At 42.8% G+C, this 24071-nt stretch overlaps 1 pseudogene; it reads left to right on the top strand.

The window, feature by feature from the left end:
• LOC117715738 (alpha-2-macroglobulin-like protein 1) overlaps positions 1 to 24071 on the top strand; it is a 67817-nt pseudogene that overhangs the window by 27592 nt on the left and 16154 nt on the right.

The raw sequence follows: 24071 nt of genomic DNA, 5'->3' as shown, positions 1-24071 counted from the left end.
TATCTATAGAACAGGGATAATTTAGATTCAGTGCTTTTTTCAAATTTGCTAAGCTCTTTCTAGGAAGGTGGTGTCTTAGTTAGAGTTTCTATTGGTGGGAAGAGACACCATGACCAAGGCAACTCTTTTTTTGGGGGGGGGTTGTTTTGTTTTTCAAGACAGGGTTTCTCCGTGTAGCCCTGGCTGTCCTGGAACTCACTCTGTAGACCAGGCTGGCCTCGAACTCAGAAATCCACCTGCCTCTGCCTCCCAAGTGCTGGGCGTGTGCCACCACCACTTGGCCAAGGCAACTCTTATAAAGGACAACATTTAATTGGGGCTGTCTTACAGGTTCTGAGGTTCAGTCTATTGCCTTCATGTCAGGAAGCATGGCAGCATCCAGGCAGGTATAGCGCTGGAAAAGCTGAAAATTCTACATCTTTATCTGAAGGCTGCTGGAAGACTGACTCTTCAGGCAGCTAGGAGGAGGGTCTCAAAGCCCACCCCCACAGTGACACACCTCTTCTAACAAGGCCACACCTCAATCATGCCACTCCCTGTGTCAAACAACCACAGGTGGTAAGCAGGAAGGGTTTCACTTAACCTTCCCTGGACCAGAGGCTGGCCTGCGTTCTTTGGGGAAGTTCCCTGTGAGACACTTATTCCTTCACCTTTAACTTCTAATCTTCAAACTTCTCTTAGATTTTCTAAATGCCCACTGGGCTAGCAGCTGGCCATCTCAGACTGCCGCATCCTATGGCTCCTTGGCTCACTGTATGTCCTGGGCACTCAAGGCTGCAGAAAGCTCCAATGGAGACCGTTCCTTCTTGCAATCTATGCATTATTCTTGGAGTGTTGACTGCTGTTCTGATATCCCATCTCCCTGTTCCCTGCTAGGGTAGTGTTGATGATGAGGTTTCAATGTGAGTTTCCTAAGCCCTTGTATTGCCTGTTCCTAGAGACATTTATTCATCTTTGTCCCTAGTCACCTTGTTATTATATATCTATATCTATGTCATCTACTTTGTCTGTATCATCTATATCATCCAATCATCAGCTATGTAATCATTTGCATCATATATCATCTATATCATCATCTATATATCATGTATATCATCATTTATATCATGTATATCTAATCATCTATATCATCATCTATATTATCATCTACATCATCTATATCATCATCTACATCATCTATATCACCATCTATATCACCATCTATATCACCATCTATATCATCATCTATATCATCTTCTATATCATCATCTATATCATCATCTATATCATCTTCTATATCATCATCTATATCATCAATATCTATATGATGTGCCCATGTGTAGATTAGAAGACAGTTCACAGGAGTTGATTGTTTCCTTCCACCACATGGACTGTAGATATTCAACTCAGGTCAACAGGTTGGTGCCCAGCAACTTCATCCGTGGAACCACCTGGGTCACTACTTACAAGGTTAAAGTCAAGGAAAATGTGATGGCTTCCGTATGGCTTCCCATTTTATGAGCAATACCTTGTGAATTCGGTTGTTCATCTTTGACCTTTTAGGACGCCATGGTGGGACAAGGTCTACCATGCTTCAGAAAGCCTTCCACTGGCAGCCTCTTCACAAGGCCCTGATTGCTTATAACTTCTCTCTGGCTGAAGAAATGGAAACCAGAGTCCCTTTCTTCACAGGTTAGATCCATTGTCTCTGGTGCGTTGGTCATGCTGGCCGTTCTTCGAAATTGTGAGAGTGTACTGTGAATGAGCCACCATTTTCTGTACCATCCTTTGCCTCACATATATTCAGATTTAGGAATTATTTTGGTAGAAGTTGAGTCATAAGCTCATCTTTGGAAGTTTTGAGAGAAAACCCATTTAAGCCCTCAAAAGACATTGTCATATATTCTGAACATGGGGAATGCATTTCCTGAAGCTGGTCAGATTTATTAGTGGTTAGAATCACTGTTTTGGAGATCTTTTGTGCAAGATCAATTTGGGTATATTTAGAATAATATTAGAAGTTACAACAGAGTCCTAAGTGAAGCATGAGTGCATTTTCTTTATCTGTGTAGGTGGAATTATATCTCTAGGTAACATGTCATCTCAGTTTCCATCTCTGTGAACACCACTACCTCACTGTCCTCTCATATGAACGCAGGATAGATTTTTGTCTTATGTGTACATGACTCTTGCTGAGAGTGGGTGGCACATACCCATTCCCCATAAGATTGATTTATTATGGTTGTCTCCTTTGCCTTATCTTGAGTTGTAAGTAACGTGTTTGCTGTTTTGTTCTTCTGGTTAGATTACATCATTGGGTTATTTATTATCTCAACTTCTTTATACGTAGTCATCTTCCACTCTTCTTATTCCCATGTGTTCTTTTTCTCAGGTTATCCACTGTCATGCTTTACTACTGCTCCAAGTTCTACCTGTCTGTGCTCCCTTGTCTACCTGTCTGTGCTCCCTGGTCTACCTGTCTGTGCTCCCTGGTCTACCTGCCTGTGCTCCATGTTCTACATGACTGTGCTCCCTGGTCTACCTGTCTGTGCTCCCTGGTCTAGCTGCCTGTGCTCCATGTTCTACATAACTGTACTCCCTGGTCTACCTGTCTGTGCTCCATGTTCTACATGACTGTGCTCCATGTTCTACCTTGTCCAGGTCAGCTGGACAATCAAGTGGGACCGTTAGACCCTGTGGAGAGGACTGAGATGCGTGAGAAAATAAGGAGGCACAGCAAGTCAAGAAGTCTGATCAAGCTGGCACAGATTTTATTGTTCACACAGGTTATATCCTCTGAAAACAGGATATGGGGAGGGGTAGGAAAGGAAAGAGGGCTTTGCAGGTAGAGGAACCTAGCTGCAGCTGTGGGGTCTAACTAAGTTATTCTTACAAAGCCTTGCCATTACCAGGGGTTCTAAAAACATCTGTCTAGCAGGATGTTGGCTAAATCTAGAGATCAGGAAGAAGGGTTACTAAGGTGGGTTGCTATGAGGCCTTGTTTGAAGTTGTGAGAACTGACAAGTGAATCATGGAAGGTAAGCAGAAAGAAGAACAGTAGATAGGAAAGCCAAGGGTGAGTGTTTGCCAAGAGTAAGGCCTTGCCATGGCTTCCCACACTACCTGTGTGTGCTCCATGTTCTACCCGATTGTGCTCCATGTTCTACCTGACTATGCTCCCTGGTCTACCTGCTTGTTTTCCATGTTCTACCAGTTGTCTGTGTTCCCTGGTCTACCTGTCTGTGCTCCATGTTCTACCTGACTGTGCTCCATGTTCTACCAGTTGTCTGTGCTCCCTGGTCTACCTGTCTATGCTCCCTGGCCTACCTGACTGTGCTCTATGGTCTACCTGACTGTGCTCCCTGGTCTACCTGTCTGTGCTCCATGTTCTACCTGACTGTGCTCCATGTTCTACCTGACTGTGCTCCATGTTCTACCTGACTATGCTCCCTGGTCTATCTGACTGTGCTCCCTGGTCTACTTGACTGTGCTTCCTGGTCTACCTGATTGTGCTCCCTGGTTTACCTATCTGTGCTCCATGTTCTACCTGACTGTGCTCCATGTTCTACCTGACTGTGCTCCCTGGTCTACCTGACTGTGCTCCCTGGTCTACCTGACTGTGCTCCCTGGTCTACCTGACTGTCCTATCAGTATATTTTATTTGATTGCCCTCATTAGCTTATTTTCTTCTATGGTTTCTTAGTATTTATATGAATCTTTTATCATTTTTTTAAAGATGCTCAGCCTTTGTCTAAATGAAGTAGATGGAGAAAAATTACTGAAATTTTGTTCAGCAACAACTACAAATGCCCCAAACACATAAAACTCTCTTATGAGAAGTTTTTGCCTACTTAATTGCATTAGCCTTGGAATCTATAAACTAATAAGAATGGTTTTCATGTGTTTCTGCATCAAGAATATTTAGAGACTTATGTGTGGTTGTAAGTATGTGTGCATGCATACACATATACACACTCAGGACTAATTAAATCAGCTGATTCTGAGAAATATTTTCTAACCCACAGTTGATTCTTGGCTGACACTTCTTTACTCTACGGTGTGATCTTTACTAAGTGAAAATGAGAGAGGCTGTCAGTTCTTTGCAAACCTTTGCAATGGTGCTCTTTGCTCTGTAAGAGCATTTGTTTCCTGGAGTCAGAAGCCTACTGGTCCAGATGCCAGTCCTTGAAATGAGTCTTTGGATGTGGAACTTACAGCCTATGTATTATTCAGCCCAGGTCACCAAGGACAGCCTGACTCAGGAGGAAGTAGCCAAGGCCATTAGCACAGTGGCCTGGTTGGCCAAGCAACACAATGCATATAGAGGCTTCTCTTCCACTCAGGGGAGCAGCCAACTTCCCTGCCACAGTCAGATAGGCTCACATCAGTGGAGATGGGGAAATATCTCCCTTGCCCTTTGGGCCCTTGTAATCTTATAGAAAGGGAGGAAAGGCTATGAAAAATATATGGAAGGGTTAATAAAATCAGGCTGTGTGACCATGTTGTTTTAAGGTAAGCCTACCAGAGACTATCACATTGGTACTCTTCAAACAGAAAAGAGTACTGCTGGCTGGCAGCTGTGAGGAACTTCTCCAAATCCTGTATCTCGGAGTCTTACAGACCTTTTTCCTTTATGCACAAAAGCCACATGGTGGCTGTCACACTTCAGCCAGCAAGAAACAGAACTACAGAAGTCAAAAAGCAAAACATTCTGGGGCTTTCTTGAAACTATGGATTAAGTCTTTGATCGACTGAGTCTTTGTTTTTATTTTGACAGATACTGAGGGCCTACATGCTGGGTTTTAGTGTCAGAATGGTGTTTCTAACATGATGTCAGTTATGCTAAGGTCTGGCATCCTGCAGGTACTAGAAAGTTAATAAGATCTTTACTCCGAATGTTCACAGTATAGAAGGAAAGCTAGGTCACATTTCATATAAAGGAAGAAGCCAGGCATCATGGTGCACACCTTTAATCCTAGCACTGGGGAGACTGAGACAGGCAGAAACTGTCTCAAAACATCATGTAAATGAAGGAGGATCTGGAATCTAACATCATAAAGGTGCAAAGTATATTAAATTGAATTGACAGAGAGTGTGAGTATGTGTTCACTTCATCAGCTTGAAGGATAAGAGTGGTTTGTGTGTGGCAGGGGTGAGGGTGGGGGTGGGAGGTTGGATCAAACACACTACCATTGAGCTACATGCCGGGTCTAGATTCAAACACACACACACACACACACACACACACACACACACACCCCGGCAAAACAAAACAACAAAAAACCCTAAAAAACCAAACCAAAACCATTTCATAAGTGGTTAAAGGAGAGAGATCTAAATAATATATATAATATATATAATATAATATAATATATATTATATATATTATATATATTATATATAATAATAATATATAAATTATATATAATAATAATATATAAAACTTTGGTAGGCAGGTGTGAAGGGAAAGGGAAATGGTGTGAACTGAGACACCAACCTGTAAAAATGTAAATTGGATACTGGAAAAACTGGTTTAGTCGGAGCCAATGGAACAGAAGTCAGCTGGAAACCAATGAAGTTCATATTATGAAGAGCCTTAGATGGCAGGCTGGCACTGCTGTGCCCATTTCGTGAGCCCCCGTAGACCACCAAGGAGCCAACTCTGATGCAACGTACACAAGGGTCTTTATTCAAGGTTGAGCTCAGGCCATGCCATCATCACTGACCTGGCAGGATGGAAGGGTGAAGCCTGAGCCCATTGCAAGCAAGCATTTATAGAGGCAAGCAAACAAGCAAGGGGGTTTTCAGCTTAGCACACTTCTGATTGGGGGGTTGTGGGGGCTATTATGGAATCTGTTGCCTTTAAAAATGATTGGCTGGTTCTGGGAGCTAAACCATAAACTTTCATAAGTAACTATCACTGGGTACAACTGTAACTTCTGCTTTCCTCTTGATTGGTGGTTGTTAGGGCATGACTTGGAGACCAGTGCTAGGTGCAGGCCTGGTGGTTAACTCCAGTTCTACCTTAGGTCAGGTTCTCTAAGATGAAAGCCTGAACCCAAGATAGAGTTGGTCTGATCTCTCATTAGCTGGTGGTGGCTGTTTTGGTTTTCAACCTGTTGCTTGGTATGTGGTATAATTTAGAGGAGGGAGACCCAGCACCTGAGAGAGACCAGGAGACTTAAATAGAACTGGGAGAGTAGCAGGAAGAGATAAAGAAGAAAGATAGAATTTATGATAAATTCGAGTGTATCAAAAATTATATTAGAAGCTGGGCAATGATGACATATGCCTTTAATTCCAGCACTTGAGAGGCAGAGACAGGCATATTTATGAGTTTGAGGCCTTGTCTGCAGAGAAAGTTCTAGGATAGTCCAGGTACACAGAGAAACCCCAGGCTCAACAAACAAATAATCTTAGTGCTCAAAATAGCACTTGCAAGGCCTCAGGTTTGTATAAATGTAACTTTTATTTTCCAGATGTAAGAGAATGTCTTGGAGGCTTACTGCTGAATAAACTCACCCTTTCTAGCTCTTTCTGAACTTGTCTGGGCTGGTTCAACTCATCTGTTCTGGCATAAACTCCTTTCCAAACTGATTCAATCCAGTTTCTCTCTGCTTGTGACTGAATTGTTCTGCCTGGCCCCTTATTACCTCTCTCTCTCTCTCTCTCTCTCTCTCTCTCTCTCTCTCTCTCTCTCTGTCTTTTCTGTTTCTCCTGTCTCTCTGTGTGTCTGTCTCTTTCTGTGTATGTGTCTGTCTGTGTCTCTCCCCCATGTGTGTCTGTCTCCATCTCTCTCTCTCTCTCTCTCTCTCTCTCTCTCTCTCACACACACACACACACACACACACACACACACACACACACAGATCCTGGATCTTCAGCCAGTAGGAAAGCCCTTCTGTTGACTTGCTTTGGGAAACTGAAACAATAATGATGCCCTGGCTTCTGCTCACACAAAGTTAAACATAGCTTTACAGGGGAAGCTTGTCTGCAGTGTCCACAGGACAGCCCCACGTTCCTACTTCACAGGGCAGTAATGCTATCTAAATATATTTGGTCTTTTGAGGATATGAAAAGTGATGTTCTTTAGTCTGTAATATATATTTTACAGTGTCAAGCATGTAAAAATTCTCACAGTAGAGAGTAGAATATGACAAGTTTTACTGAGGACCGCATTCTCTTCCTCTTTATTGTAATTTATATAAATTGTGTTTTTGAAATGGATAGCTTCAAGCTATACAATATGATACACTCTTAGTGATGGCCTGTCTCTTTCAGAGCTAAAGATTATTGGGACTAGAGAGGTGGCTCAGCGGTTAAGAGCACTGGCTGCTCTTCCAGAGATCCTGAGTTCAATTCTCAGCAACCACATGGTGGCTCACAACCATCTGTAATGAGATCTGAAGACAGCTACAGTGTATGCATATAAATAAAATATTTTTTTAATAAAAGGATTATCACATATCCCAACAGCTAAGAAGCCTGGGACTGAAAGGAAGGATGTCCAAGTGTTCTGGTACTCTTACCAGCCAGCCAGACGCCATCACACAGACTACAGAATAAATAACTGTAGAAGTATGAATGTTCTAGAACTCTCAAGTCCTTGCTGGTTTCTGCTCCAACAAGAGGGCTATAAGACATACAGTGAGCCATTATCTGCTTGCTTCTAGAAATAACCCCTTTGAAGCTAAGTTCTATTTCTAAGCATGAATTTACCAGAATGGCCAGATAACCTAACGCTGTTCAATAACAATATCTTGATGACGCTTATCTATATGTGTAAGTTGTCTGGGTTTCCGTAATAGCTTTTATAGAAGAGGTGAATATAATTCTCTGTATTCTTAGGAGTGTTGTCACCCAAGTTTGCTTCAGCCACCAGGCATACATTTATAGGTCCTTCAGGTTAACTTTCATGGCTCACAAAACAGTAAGCATATGCTTGTTTTACTTTGGGATACTGCAATTGCCCTCCAAGCACTGCGAGGCATCCAGCAATTGCCTACATGACATCTGAGAAAGACAGCGTGGTTACAGAATCTACTGAAAATTTTCAATGCACTTTCAGCACTGAGTCAGCCAACCAACTGGTCCTGCAGCAGGAGGCGCTGCCTGGCATCCCTGCAGGGTGCACTGTGGAGGTCTCTGGCTGGGGTTGTGTCTATGTGCAGGCATGCAGAGAGCCTTGAGAATGGAGTACAAGGAAAGGGAGTGTCGGTACATTCTTTCCTCAAATACAACTTCTCTCTACCTCCTCCCTTCCTCTTTGTCCCTCCTCTCCCCTCCCCCCTCCTTTGGTATCTTCCCTCCCCCACCCTGCCTGCCTTTATCTCTCTCAAGGAAAGTTTTCTGAGGTGCACAGATTTGAAGCCCTTCCTTGCTCTGATTTGGTTAATCTTTCTGCCAGACAGTATTGAGACACACTTTCCCTCCTAACATCAGAGCGGCCTTTAGCCTTCAGGTGGCAACAGGGAAAACTAGTTGTGAACAGTTCACTGCCCCCAGGTCTTTGACTCCTGTTATTCAGACCAGGCAACGAAAGCTGGGGACACCTGAGTCTTGGGAACTGAATATGTGTGTGAAGAGGGGTTTGGGTGTGTGCACATGTTCACACATGTGTGTGAAGATACAGAGTCTATTCTTCCTGCCCGCAGTTATGTGAGGAGTCGCAGCTCATCCAACATGGCCATGTGGAAGTGAAGATGCTGTCTGGGTTCAGTCCATGGAGGGCACCAACCCGTTAGTAGGTGGCTTCTGTTTGTTTGTTTTTTCCCATTTAACTATCTCTTAGGGGACTTGATATTGATGAAACAAAACCCGGCAAAATAGGCACTGTTCTATATATCTATTACACACATGCACACATTTACAATTCAAGATCGGATTATCTGAACGGGCTGCTGAGGTGCATCAGATATATGAAATGGAAGCAGTAATAGTCTTGGTTCTTTTATCCTTTCTTTCTTTCTTTCTTTCTTTCTTTCTTTCTTTCTTTCTTTCTTTTTTTTTTTAAACAGAGTTTCCCTGTACAGCCTTGGCTGACCTGGAACTCATTCTGTAGACCAGGCTGGCTTCAAACTTAGAAATCCACCTGCCTCTGCCTTCCAAGTGCTGGGATCAAAGGCACCACCACTGCCTACCTTGGTTCCTTTTTCTTACTTGTGCAAGGAATGGAACATAGGGCCTTGCACATGCTAGGAAAATACTGTACACCTAGCCTACATAACTCACTTTTTTTTTTTTTTTTTTTTTTTTTTTTAAATTCTGGAGCATTTGAAAGAGGCCAGATGAACAGAGTCATGTTGGCCATGTACAACAACAATATGTAAAACATACTGGAATTCAAAGGTGTGGTAAAAAATAAAATCCATACTAGTTAGTATATATCACATGATAAAAGTAAAATATTGGAAGTTTAAAACTGAATAACACACTTTACCCCAGGGATGGTAAAGAGACTGGCTTTGGTTCTCTCTCTCTCTCTCTCTCTCTCTCTCTCTCTCTCTCTCTCTCTCTCTCTCTCTCTCTCTCTCTCCTCCTCCTCCTCCTCCTCCTCCTCCTCCTCCTCCTCCTCCTCCTCCTCCTAAGTCTGGAAAAGACACACTTAACATTTATTTGGAAGAGGTAGGCACTCAGAACTAACCAAAGAGCTGGACTGTGTTTGCACCCTCAGGCTTCCTTTCAAGTCTGCAAGTCCTAGTGTCATATACACAGACACGCAGGACCTGGGAGTGTGTGGACTGGGGGTGGGGGTGTCTGTTCCATGATGGTACACCATGGAGCCGGTGCCACTCCTGGAGATGAATGTCCTCCACAGACTGATGCCCTGAGCTCTTTACACCATTTGAGATGTCGAATGGCCACATTTAAGAAAGGAAACAGGATATGAAGAGAATTATCATTGTACCAAATGTTGAGAATGTTACTAATCCTCTGTTGAAGTGAAAAATTAAATACATGTTGATTTTAATTATATTTGCAGTGCTGAGGATGGAACCCACAGCTCTACCCTTGAACTATATGCTAAGCCTGTAGTGCTAGCAAGAAGATTAAGTAATTTAGTGATTTAAGACTATAAAAATATTTAGAAGTGTTCCTCATACAAAATAAATCCTCAAATCATGTAGTGTGCCCAGATTCTTTTATTGTAATGCTAAGATTAATTTTAATTCAAACTGTTTTCATTTCAATAAAATTAGAAGTTCTCAAGGACCTACTAACAGTCTAAAATTCGATACAATTTGAAATTTCATCAAATGTTGTTCCACACGGGGAATAAAGTCACCCTTATTTTAGAGCCAACGGACAAGAATGTACCAAACTAAAATTTACTTTTACTATGAATATCCATGTTCCATTTCCAACCCTCTGCCTGGCCCATTCATCTTCCAGAATGGTTTGTTTGCTTGTCATACGGAGGGTCACACCCAAGGCCTCCGCAGTGCTCGGCAAACTCCCTACCTTGGAGCTAGTCTTTGCCTCCTTTTCACTTTGGTTTGTTCGTTTGTTTCTTTTCTTTCCCATTTTTTGACTTGTGTATTTTTACATTGGTGTTTTGCTTGCATGTATTTCTGTGTGAGGGTGTCAGATACCTTGAAACTATAGTTATAGGCAGTTGTGAACTGCCATGTGGGGGCTGGGAATTGAACCTAGGTCTTCTAGAAGAGTAGTCGGTGGTGCTGCCAAACGCAGAGCCATCTCTCCAGCCCCACTTCAGTGTGGTCTGTAGAACAAAGAAGACCATTGTTCTCGTGGAGCTGATGGTCACTGATGTTTTGGCTGCCGTTAATAATTTTCTGTAACACACATGCTAGCAACTGAAAGTTCCTGTAACTCTAAATGTGCTCGTGACACATGTTGACATCTAAAAATGGCTAACGCAGCATTTTCCTCTGAATGAGGACCTCTGAAATCCCCCAAGAATAACCCGCCAATTCATTTCACGGAGGAACAGGCAGAGACAGAAGTTTGGGGTGCAGTAGTATAATTCAGAAAGAAGGAACTTTTTGGAAGGAAGTTTTTGGGGAGAGAACTCTCCTTTAAGATACGGTTATTGTCTTTGTACACTTTTTTCATGAAAGTGTGCTTCCATGGGGTCTTGCTATGTGGCTCAGGCTAGCCTTGAACTTGGGAACCTCCTGCTTCAGTTTCCCAAGTGCTGCATTACGAAATCATGCACTCTTGCATAATATCTCCATAGTTTACATCAGAAAAAAACTAATGGTGGCATTTGTGTGATTCTTTCTATGGGATCATGAATGTATTGGATGTGAGTACATGTGTCTGCCTGTGTACGACCCCACTCCATGTAGGGAAGAGGGGTAGAAGACAACCTTCTACGTATATTTTAGACATAGTCTGTCAATGGCCTGGAGCTCACTAAGTAGTCCAAGATGGCTGCCCACTGAGCCTAGGGACTGCCCTGTCTCCACCTTCCCATCACTGGGAATGCAAGTATGCAGCACCAATCAAGATTCTTTTTATACGAGTTATGGGGAATGAACTCAGTTCCTTATGTCTAGAAGGTAAGTACTTTGCTGACAGAGCCGCCTTTATAGCCTCTTGGGTGATTTTTGTTTGTTTGTTTGTTTTTGGAGACAGGGTTTCTCTGTGTAAATAGTTATGCAACCTTCTTGTTCTTACATTTTTAGAGTTTCTGATTGGAGAAAAGGAATGTTCTCATATAGCCAGTTATCTACATGTGTGAAACAGAGACATGCTGCCCTGTGTGCTGGAGGGTGTTTTTTGTGCACTGTGTATTCAGTGCTGATTTCCATGCCCAGACATCAGGGTGGCCTGGTCAAGCATCTCCAGCCTCAATGCTATATAAAACTTATCTTCCATCCCCCTGGATTGGTTAAAAGTACTGATCAACCATGAGGACTCGTGGACCAGATCGAAGGCCTACTCAGGGTAGAATAGATCAGAATCTGCCCAGTTCTTCATGCTTGCAGCGTTTTTAATAAAAATACCAGGTCTCCAGGTCTTTATTCAGGACTGCAGCAGGTGTAGTAACTGCAGTTATTTGAGAGCAAAAGGGTGTAGAGCCCCCCCCCCCAAGAATTACTTTTACATCTGTGTATTGACTTCCGTGTGTAGACAGACAGCCTAAAGTTGAGTTTTACATATGGATGGAGTTAGGCTTATGCTGCCTTGTTTTCCTGTGTGACTATCCAAGTGACTGAGCATCAAATATAGAAATACCGCCCTTTCCCTAGTCCACAGGTGTGCTACTTTTAAAACAAATAGGGGAATCTTATAAGGATTTTTTGATTGATTTTAGTGTTTTCCAGTGATTTGCACCAGTAATCACAACAGTATCAAGATAAACACAAAAAGTATGCTTATTGTAGTTCTTAATCATTTATGTGTGTGTGTGTGTGTGTTGCGCGCGCGCACATGTGAATGCTGTAGTGCAAGCTGAAGTCAAAGGACAATTTGTAAGAGTGGGTTTTTTCCTTCTACTAGGTGGCTCTCAGAAATTGAACTCAGGCCATCAGGGTTGGTGGTTGTTAGCATACTGTCTAAACTCCACCCCCACAGTTACCTGGCAGCAGGCAGGTATGCTCCGCCCCTCAGTTACCTGGCAACAGCCTGGTAGGCCTGGCCCACTATAAAAGGGGCTGCTTGCCCCCCCTTGCCTCTTGCTTCTCCCTGTCCCCTCACTCCTTCCCTGTTCCCTTCCTCCTCTCTCCACGTGGTCGTGGTCATGCTTGGCCTTCTTCTTCTTCTTCTTCTTCTTCTTCTTCTTCTTCTTCTTCTTCTTCTTCTTCTTCTTCTTCTTCTTCTTCTTCTTCTTCTTCTCCTCCTCCTCCTCCTCCTCCTCCTCCTCTTCTTCTTCCTCTCTCTCTCTCTCTCTCTCTCTCTCTCTCTCTCTCTCCTCTGACTCTTCTGGCTCCCTCCCCATGCCCTGAATAAACTCTATTCTATACTATACCTGTGTGTGACTGGACCCTCAGGGGTTAGAGATGCCTCGCCCTGGGCCCGCTTAGACATCCTCTTAACTTATACTTCTCTACACGCCCAGAGAACATACTCTCTTTAACCGAACCCAGTGACATCACATCTAAGCGACCCCCACAACATTGCCATGGCAACTGCCATACCTTCTCAGAATCCACCTGGCTACCTTCCACCTTTACCTGCGAGAGGCTACATTCACCGCCCATATAAATAGGCAGAGCTCCCTGACCTCTTTCTCTTCTCCCATCTCCCTGCCCCCACCTTTGCCCTATCTCCTAAATAAACCTCACTTGGAACCGTTTGGTCTAGTATGGCCTGTCCTGAGCCAGGTACACACTGAACAATATCAGTGGCAAGTGCACTCACCTGCTGAACAACCACCTTGCCTGCTTAAACTGTGTGATTCTTCTTTAAGATAGCCTGGCTAAATTCTACATTCATTTGAACCTCCATGTAAATTTGATTTGGTTGGAAAAAAAAACAAAAAAAACAAAAAACAAAAAACAAACAAACAAAAAAACCTCTGATGGAAATTTGGGAGGATAACGTTGTTCAAGGTACAGATCTGAAAATGACGAACATCTTTACAATATTAAAATTTTCATTTCACTAAGTGTTAAGGCGAGCCTTGGTTTATTTCAGTAATATTTGCAGATTTCAGCGTCACAGTATCACAGATCTTATATTGAAATTCAAGGCGTTTGGGCACTTTGGGGCTGTCATATTTATTCTTTTTGTTTGTTTGTTTGTTTGTTTTTTGTTTTTTTTCGAGACAGGGTTTCTCTATGTAGTCCCGGCTATCCTGGAACTCACTCTGTAGACCAAGCTGGCCTCGAACTCAGTAATCCACCTGCCTCTGCCTCCCAAGTGCTGGGATTAAAGGCATGCATCACCACCACCCGGCTGTCATATTTATTCTTACATTTGTTTGATATTTAGATTTAAATCCATCAGCCTTGCCAAATTCACTTGCTGTGATGGTTTTCCCTTAGATTCTTTTATATCATCTTGGTCTCCAGTCTAACAGTCCTTGAATAACAGAACCGCAGAGTGCTCTGTGGCGCATGCTCCAGAACCACCACGTCTCATAACAGAAGCACAGAATCCTTTGGTTGCTGGGAGTCCTAATAGTCGACGAGTTGCCATAGATTCTCTGCTAGCTATTGTGCCCATTTGCCAAGGACGGCTCAAAATCAACAACTGGTTAACGTAGGAGATAAGGCTCCACCTTCTTGCCTCAATTTGGCACCATTGTTCACAAACGTCTCAGCTCCCAGACCTTTACAATATTTGTTGTATGCGATTGCAACCCGTCTCTCTCCTTCTCTCCCCAAATCTGCTTTCTTTGTTTCTGTCAGTGCTGATCTGGGAAAAGACACCACTGGCTGCATCCAAATCTGTATCTCAGACTCTGTTTCCTTAACAACCTCATCAGGAACTGTACAGGCAGAGACCGTTCAAGAAAGCAGCCTCTAAATTGTGCTTTGGGGGCTAAGTTACCAACTGACCAGCTGTTAAGGAGAACCTGGTCCTGGTCACTGTGGGTAGATGGACACTTAGGAGCATTGTTATATATGAAAGTCAAACAAACAGTCAGCTTCTCTAGCCAGGGTGTGGGAAAAGCTGAAGACCGAATTCAAACTTTCGTCCTAAGAACAGAGAAGGTTGGCTTCCCAGCAACCAGCCATCTGGTAGACGCAGGGTCAGGTTGGGAGGAATGAGACTTTAAGCCCCAAGATACATTCAAACATTGTGAATAGCCAGCTTCTCCTCAAGCTGATTTGAGGCCTCAAAGGATCTGCTCCTTCCTGCTACCAGGCAGCATTTCTTCTACCTCAAGACACACATGGTCCCTCAAGCATAGGCCTTCTAGTCTTCCACTGGTCACTGTGTGTCTCACTAAAAGCAGAAGTGACAGATAGTGCTGTGGCAGATAACTGAGAAAGGGCTCAAAGGCTCAGAGAGGGCTCATATTAAGGAGTCTGACCCAGAGTACATTGTGCGTGTGATACTGGTTGAGTGAAGCTCTATCAGGCTGGAGGCTAAAGAAGGATGTTCGCAGCCAATGCAGTGTCACGTGCTGCCAACCTCAGCTGCTCAGGGGCTGAGCCAAGATGATCGCAAATCTGCGGCTTACATAGAAAGTTCAAAGGCCAGCCTGCGTAACTGCGTGAGATCTCATTTCAAAATTAAAATTAAAACTTGGTTTGGTATGTGGCTAAGTGGCTATGCTTAGATAGCATAGAGATGGACAGGGAATGGAGCCTGGCTATGAAACGCCAACCTCCCTGGGACCCACATGCCATCCCCTCCCCCCAGGGACCCACATTCTTCAGAGAGGTTCCACCTCCTAAAGAGTCCCACCCAGAACCACTGATTGGAGACCAAATATCCCACATTCAAAGCCCAATATACGTACAAATAGCTCTATGTGTACGTAGCAAAGGAATTTTAAGTAAAGTGTCTAACCTACCTACAGACCAATTCTTCCTTTGTAAAACAGGAGAAATAATATTAACCTCAAAGAGCTAAGAATGAAATGAAATTATATATGTAAAAGCCAATGGCACACATGGGATGCAGAGAGTAGAAGATGACCCAAAAGTTTAAGGCAAGCCTGAACTACGTAGTGAGTTCCGGGTCAGCTGAGGGTACAGAGACTAGACACCATATCAGAACACGTGACTGATTATAGTCTGGTAAACAAAGGGAACTGGAATATTTTACCACGCCACCAACTACTTTTCCAGTCTCCAAAAACCCTCTACCATCAGACTCAAAAACTTTCTCCACCATCAGACTGGTCTTACTTCAGCAATCACAACCGAACTGGCTAAAAGACTCCGACCAGGAAATTTACAGGAGTTATTGATGTGTTTATAAAAAGATAAAGAGATATAGGACCTGTTCTATGGAAGTGTGTGGTGAAGTCCAGGAGAAGGGGATGTTTCAGTGGGCCCATGCATCCCTTCCCCCTGAAGGACCAGCCACAGGGTATAGTATAGAATAGAGTTTATTCAGGGCATGAGGAGGGGAGTTAAGAGGGTAACAGTCAGAGAGAGGCAGAGGTAGAGAGTAAAGAAGTAGAGGACAGCCATGAGCACGTGGAGGTGGGGGGGGGCGGGGACAAGGGGGAAGGGAACCAAAAGATCAAGACATCAAGACAGCAAGAGCAAGAGTGCAAGAAATCGAGAGAGATCGAGAGAGAGAGAGAGAGAGAGAGAGAGAGAGAGAGAGAGAGAGAGAGAGAAGGGGCAAGCAGCCCCTTTTATAGTGGGCCAGGTCTACTTGGCTGTTGCCAGGTAACTGTGGGGAGGAGCATACCTGGCTGTTGCCAGGTAACTGTGGGGGTGGAGTTTACACAGAATGCTAACAGTTCTACTAGCAGAGATTTCATAGAAGGGACTGCCAGAGACTTCTGTAATGGCTAAAGTAATGTTCTAAGTTTAAATTACTGTGCTTAAGAGAGCTATAAAACAAAATGCCGCTAACCCGTGAGCCTTGCTTGCTTAAGGACAGATAGCTCCCTGGGATTCTTGGGGCCGTTGTTTCTGTAAGATAACAAGCCCAAGCACTTTGCTTCTGTAAACGTGCTTGGATGCCTCAACTACATAGGATGTGCTTAATCACATGTAGGTAGAGGTAGGTGGTAGGTACATATGCAGGAAGTATTTCACGATGTATGCCTCTGATTGGACAAATGGAGAAAGTATGTAGCCTTGTGGGGTTTGCCTTTATAACTATCTGACTAAAATAACTTGATACCATGCTCTGGGGATGGACCCAGCCAGTGTCCATTGTTCTGGCCAGCATTTAATAAAGCTTGCTCTAGATTTGGCTCAAAAATTGTGGTCTGGTCATTGTTTTATTCTCACCCGGTGGGATTAACACACCGCAGGCGTCATTAGCATCCCAGCAGCGGCGCCATCAGCATCCCAGCGGGGGACGGAGATGCTGTGGAAGCTAAGCACAAACTCTAGTCAGTTTGAGCACAGCAGTCCGTGTGAAAAGTACAGCACCTGCGGCAGGGAGAGCGTTTTTTCCTCAGCTAGCCACAGTGTAGGGAACAGTCTATACACAATGGGAGCTGGAACCAGGGTTAGTAAACTACCAACATTGAATGAGTACAGCCCAGATCAAGATCAGAGAGACAAAGCAATGGATCAGCCAAGCAGTGGAAAGAACGTTCGAGCCAGTCATCCATCACCTTGGACCCCACCAGCTCTACTTCCTCCCCTGTAGCTATTTCTCACCAGAGTGTGGTAGTGTGGTAGGTCATTGCAGCAGGTGTTCCCAACTCTTCATGCCGCCGCCTCCTCCTCCTCCTCCTCCTTCTTCCTCTTCTTCCTCCTCCTTCCTCTTCTTCTTCCTCCTCCTCCCTCTTCTTCCTCCTCCTTCCTCTTCTTCCTCCTCCTTCCTCTTCTTCCTCCTCCTCCTCCCTCTTCCTTTTCTTCCTCCTCCTTCCTCCTCCTTCCTCCTCCTTCCTCCTCCTTCCTCCTCCTTCCTCCTCCTTCCTCCTCCTTCCTCCTCCTTCCTCCTCCTTCCTCCTCCTTCCTCCTCTTCTTCTTCTTCCTCTTCTTTCTCCTCCTTCCTCCTCTTCCTCCTCTTCCCCTTCCCCTTCTCCTCCTCCTCCTCCTCCTCCTCCTCCTCCTCCTCCTCCTCCTCCTCCTCCTCATTCTTCTTTTGTTACTCTTCTCCAAGCCCCATTTCTCTCACTGTTACACCTCCCAAAGCCCAGAAGTCGACCTATTATATGAAATCTGGGTCGCTATTTTTACCCCCTTCCCCAAACACCTTAAGTACCCGCCTCCTTCATGCCTCCTTCTCCTCTACTTCCCATCTAACAACCTAATACTTACTTCCATACCGTGCTCACTTTCTTTACCTCCTACTCACACTAACATGTTAAAATACACAGTATTACAGGAGTCCCTTTCCTCTCTAAAAACAATTGGTACTTGACAAGTGTCTGTTTTGTGTAAGAAACATTAAATATCTGTCTTTTCTGTCAAACACTGTAAAACCTTGCTTTGAGAAAAGGAATTTACCCCTCCCATAAAACCTTTATGCAAATGCTTTAGCAGCCCCTCACCCTGCAAAGCTTTTGTTTACACAAAGGCCCTGCTGCACTCTCAGAACTTTAGTGACAACCCCTTCCCAGTTCCCCTCCATTCCTTTGAACTGATTGTTTTTAAACTAGCCAGTCATGAAAGTCTGTGAGGTCAGACCCCAGCCAAGACGAAAGTAGCATGAAGAACCAAGACAATTTTTTTCCTCCCCAAATTACCGATCCCACAGTAAGGATCCTCAGTGAAAACAACTAAGACAAAATTCCAGATGCAGAATTCAAAAGAATGACTGTAAATATGATCAAACAACCCAAAAAAAGACATGACTATTTTCCAGGACAAAACAGACAGCTGAAGAAAATATCCAAGTTAGTTTGCAAAATGAAAATAAAACTCAAAAGTGAGATAGAAGACTAAGTATAGAAAGAGGAGGAACCCCTGAATGAATGACGTCCTGAGGGGATTTATAGCTCTGACATAGGCATGGTCATATCAAAAACCCCAATGTCAGGACCTCAGCACCATGGGAGTGGCAGAGGCTTCCCTGGGCAAGGCTCCAAGGGATGGCCAAGCTTACCTCGGGAGTGAACAAGTGACTAGTGTGTACAAAAACTAACAACTAAAACTTCTTTGTTCGGTATGTTTATAGCCTGAGAATACTGGCCCACTGACACTTCCTATTGAGACTTTCCTCTGTGCTCTACACAATAAACACACCAAGGTTGTGGGTTGTGGTAGTATAGGTGCCGTTCCAATGGAGTATGCATAATCCACCTGACCCCAACTTTTCTATAATTGTGTCTGTCCTTTCTTTGTTCCTTTGACACCTCTAGTCAGGCAGGGTTCTAGGACCAAGCCATGAAGGCTTGAAGAAGACAACTGAAGAAAACCAAAATCATGAGAGAAATGGAGAATACAATATGTCAAATAAAAAGTTCAATGGAAACCCTCCCGAATAGAATAGTTCATGTGGAAGAAAGAATATCAGTGTATGAAGACACAGAATTGGAAGACTCAGTCACGGTTAATCATAAAATTTTTTAAATGGATGGATGGAACATATGAGAACTTTGGGACCTTATGAAGAAGCAAAACATAAGTTATAGATATACAAAAAGAATTTTATATGAAAGGCATAGAAAATATTTTTAATAAAATCATAATAGAAAGTTTCTAAACTATAGGGAAATTCTAGATATAAGATATCGATATATACAAGATATCTATATCTATAGATATAGATATAAGAAATACACAGAACACCAAAGAGACAGAACCAGAATAGAAAACACTTATGTCATATTATACCTAAAACACTAAATGTACAGAGAAATGTACAAAGAAAGTATATTGAAGGCTGTAAAAGAGAAGGACCAAGTTGGAGACAAAGACATCCATTAGAATAATTGCTGACTTTTTATTTTAAAACACATAAACAAGAAAGTCTTAGACTGATATCTTTCAAACTCTAGAAAATTACAGTAGCCAACCCTGTTATTAATACTCAGCAGAACTGTCTGTCATAATTGAATGTGAAAGGAAACTTTTCATGAGAAGATCAGGCTAATGAAATTTATAACCACCCAACCATCCCTACAGAGGGTATTGGGAAGAATACTACAGTCTGAAGAGAAACACTCAAGAGACAACAGCAGGAAAAACCCAAATGATCTGAAGTCACCGATTAAACAAAAGAGGACTAAGAAAAGTTTAAACACTACAAAATGAAAAACATGACAGTGAGCAATGCATATTTTTCAATAGTAACTCTGAGTATAAATGTTTTCAGTTTACCCATGAAAAGACACAGCTAGCAGATTGGTTTAGAAAACAGAATCTCAGCCTGGCGGTGGTGGCACAGGCTTTTAATCCCAGCATTTGGGAGACAGAGGCAGGCGGATTTCTGAGTTCAAGGCCAGCCTGATCTACAGAGTGAGTTCCAGGATAGCCAGGACTACACAGAAAATCCCTGTCTCAAAAAAAAAAAAAAAAAAACCAAACAAAAAAACAAAAAACAAAAAAAACCCAAACAAACAAAACACCAAAAAACAAAAAACAAACAAACAAACAAACAAAAATAGAAAACAGAATCTCTTCTTTTGCTGCCTCAAGAAACACATCACAGATAAACACCATTCAGAGGTGAAACGGTGTGAAACAATGTTACAATCAAGTGGAACCAGGAAGCAAACAGGTGTGGCTATTCTAATATCTGACAAAATAGGATTCAAAGAGGGTTATTTCATACTAATCAAGTGAGACACCATCAAGAATATGTCACAATTCTAAATATATATGATCTGAATATAGGTTCATCTAACTTCATAAGGCAAACACTATTAGGTTTAAAATCACACGTTAATGCCAACACAGTAATAGTTGGTGACTATTATACTATAGTTCAGTGCTATACTGTCATCAGTAAGGCTAGAGGGGAAGACTGGAAATCAACAAGAGACTCTACAGAAAACATACAGATGCTTGGAGATTAAGCAATGCACCACTATCTGGGCATTGTGGCACACACATTTAATTTATGCACTCAGGAAGCAGAGGCCAGTGGATTTCTGTGAATCACAGGCCAGTCTGGTTTATATAGTGAGTTTCAGGACAGCCTGGGATATATAGAAAGACCTTGTTTAAAAAATCAAAACAAGAGCCAGGCAGTGGTGATGCAAGCCTTTAATCCCAGCATTTGGGAGGCAGAGACAGGCGGATTTCTGAGTTCAAGGCCAGCCTGGTCTACAGAGTGAGTTCCAGGACAGCCAGGGCTACACTAAGAAACTCTGACTTGAAAAACCATAAATAAATAAATAAATAAATAAATACAACAAACAAAAGCTCACCCTATTGAGGAATGAGTCATTAAAGGCATCAAGAAAGAAAATTTAGAAGTCCTTATAATTAAGTAAAAATGAACACAAAACATAGCTAAAGCTATGGGGCCAGTGAAGTCCTAAGTTAGACATGTCTCACATAAACAGCCTGATGAGGATCCTTAGAGCAGTGGAAAACAAGAACAAGCCAAGCCCCCAAACAGAAGATGGAGAGAAATAATGACGTTCAGAGCAGACACTAATAGGGAAAACAAAACAAAACAAAAAAGCAGTACAGAGAATCAAGGAAACAAAGACTTGGCTCCTAGCTGAACAAAAACTGACAAACCTTTAGATAAATCAGCCAGAGAAGGAGGGTGTGGACCCAAATTTATAACATTAAAGATGAAAAGGAGACATTATAATAGACACCACAGTGGCTTAACGCCTTTAATCTCAGCACTTGGGAGGCAGAGGCAGGTGTATTTCTGAGTTCGAGGCTAGCCTGGTCTATAGAGTGAGTTCCAGGACAGCCAGGGCTACACAGAGAAACCCTGTTTCGAAAAACCAAAAAAAAAAAAAAAAAAAAAAAAAAAAGGGGGCTGTGCCCAGTGGTGGGGCAGACTCCGACCCACAGTTGTGCAGTATATTCCACATGCTGAGGTGGGCTTCAGTGATGCAGTTATCTATAAGTCACTTCTGCTCCTGTAAGTAATCCCTCTCCCACATTCCTGTAAGTACCCCAATAAATCTCACTGGTTCATCAAACTGGACTTTGGTGGTATCCATACTTTGGTAGATTGTTGGTTTTCTAACTGGAATAATTAGACATTTGTTCATATCTCCCCCTGAGAATAGTGACACACAGTGGCTTCTTACGCTCATTGTAACTTGTAGGCCAAATTAGCTATGAGACAAGACAACATCTCAGTGGCCTTCGAGGTCCTTATGGAACACTTCCCTAGCCTCAGCAGTACTCCCAAACCACCATGATCTTGACATATACCTGATTGACCCTGGGAGAAGGCTGTGTCTATGCCTGTCTGTTGGGGATAACATGAGATGTTTAACTGAGTTTGATCTCCTTGATAGAAAATCCCATGGAAAATTTCCCAACTCTATTCTAGGAACCTGAAGTCAAGATGCCCAGATAATCTATCTTAGCTTCTGTTAAACTGCTTGCTTATATAAAACCTCCCCTTGCAGCTGTTCAGTGACATAGAAGGATGTGGTTTTTGCCCTATCAAAATTTCTTACTGGAGCTGGAGAGATGGCTCAGCGGTTAAGAGCACTGACTGTTCTTCCAGAGGTCCTGAGTTCAACTCCCAGCAACCACATGGTGGCTCATAACCGTCTGTAATGGGATCTGATGCCCTCTTCTCGTGTGTTTGAACACAGCTACTGTGTACTCATATACATAAAATAAATAAATAATTATTTAAAAATAAAATAAAAGTTCCTTACTCCAAACACCCCGTGCTACACTTGGGCCCTGAATACCTGAGTGCAGTCTCTGTTGACTAGAATAAAGACTTTCAATTGGTCACAAGGTGTAGATAAGCGGCCATCTCTGACAGGCTGTCTGTAATAGGCTCATATACTTGAATGTTTGGTTTCCAGTGTTTGAGAAGGATTAGAAGGTATAGGCTTCTTGGAAGAGTAGTATCACTGAGGATTGGCTTTGAGATTTCAAAAGCCTATACCAGGCAGGCCCAGTCTCTCTCTCTCTCCCTCTCCCTTTCCCTCCTCCCTCTCTTTCTCCCACCCATCTCTCTCCCCTCTCCCTCTCTCTCTTTCTCTCTGCCTTCAACTTTCAGATCATATGTGAGTTCTCAGCTATTGTTTCAGTGCTATGCCTGCCTGCCACCATGCTTCCACCACGATGATCATGGACTAACCCTCTGAAATTGTAAGCAGAAGTCCAATTAAATGCTTTCTCTTATAAATTTTCTTGCTCATGTTGTCTTCTCCTAGCAGTAGAACAGTAACTAAGATGAGCTTCTTAGCCTCCCAGTGATGTCACAATCTGGTCTTGAACCTCTTACAATAACCATTATCTACACTCTCCAAAATGCTACGGGAACCTTTCTTACTTTATCCTACAACACTCTGACAAATCAACAATGCTACGGCCTCCTCTTGTGCTCCTTTTCAGCTCTTAAGAAACTCCAGAAGACGATGTTTGCTTCTAGTTGGTGACCTGTCTTTGCTGATATGTCAGAGAAGGCGAAAGAGTGGAAGAGCCAAAAGAGACAAAAATAAAAGCCAAAGTTCTCACACTTTAACAATCTGTCCTGACCACTTGTAACTTTACTCTAGTTACCTGTGATGATATCTCACACAAACATTAGGAGTCATTAGTCATTAACCTAACTCCTAATGACTCCTAGGCTTTACCCCAAAGAGACACCCTCAGGAAAGACAACGGATGCTACAAAAACCTGCTACTCAACAAGATCCTGAGATGCCCACTTCTCTGTTCAGATATGACTCCCACACAAACGGCATGTGAGAATTCAGTAATTTCATTTAACTGTATAAAATACCTTCCATTCCTAATGGAAGGAAGCAAAATGTAAATATCAGAACAAGGAAAAAAATGACATAAAAATTTACTAGTAAAAGCATTTCCACTAAGGACTGGCATACAGCTCAGTGTTAAAGTTTGTGCTTATATGGATGAGAGCCTGAGTTCATTCCTAGCTCATTCCTTGCAAGGATGAAGCAGAAGAAGTCATGAATTTGAGGCCAGGTTGGACTACATGGTGAAAGCCTGTCTCACTTTGCCTCCTTACCAATCCTAAGGTCATCTTCATATGTATTGTCTCAATTCTTTTTAAAAAAATATTATTTATTTAATGTATATGAGTACACTGTAGCTGTCTTTAGACAACTACAAAAAAATAAAAAATAAAAAAAAAAGATTACTTCCTGTGGTGGTTTGAATAGGTATGGCCCCATAGATTCATGAGTTTGAATTCTCAACACCATTAGAAAGTGTGGCCTTGTTAGAGTAGGTGTGGCCTTGTTGGAGGAAATGTGTCACTGTTGAGGTGGGCTTTGAGGTACCCTGTATTCAGTGTGACACATAGTCTCTTTCTGCTGCCTGTGGATCAAGATTTAGAACTCACGGCTCCTTATTTAGCACCAAGTCTGTCTCTATGTTGTCATGCTTCCAACCATGATGATAATGGACTAAAGCTCTGAAGCTATAAACCAGCACCAATTACATGTTTTCCTTTAT

The sequence above is a fragment of the Arvicanthis niloticus genome, chromosome 9, assembly GCF_011762505.2.
Source record: "Arvicanthis niloticus isolate mArvNil1 chromosome 9, mArvNil1.pat.X, whole genome shotgun sequence".
Classification (NCBI taxonomy): Eukaryota; Metazoa; Chordata; class Mammalia; order Rodentia; family Muridae; genus Arvicanthis; species Arvicanthis niloticus.
Note: the sequence above shows the minus strand (reverse complement) of the source record. Positions and strands in the feature narration are given on the sequence as shown.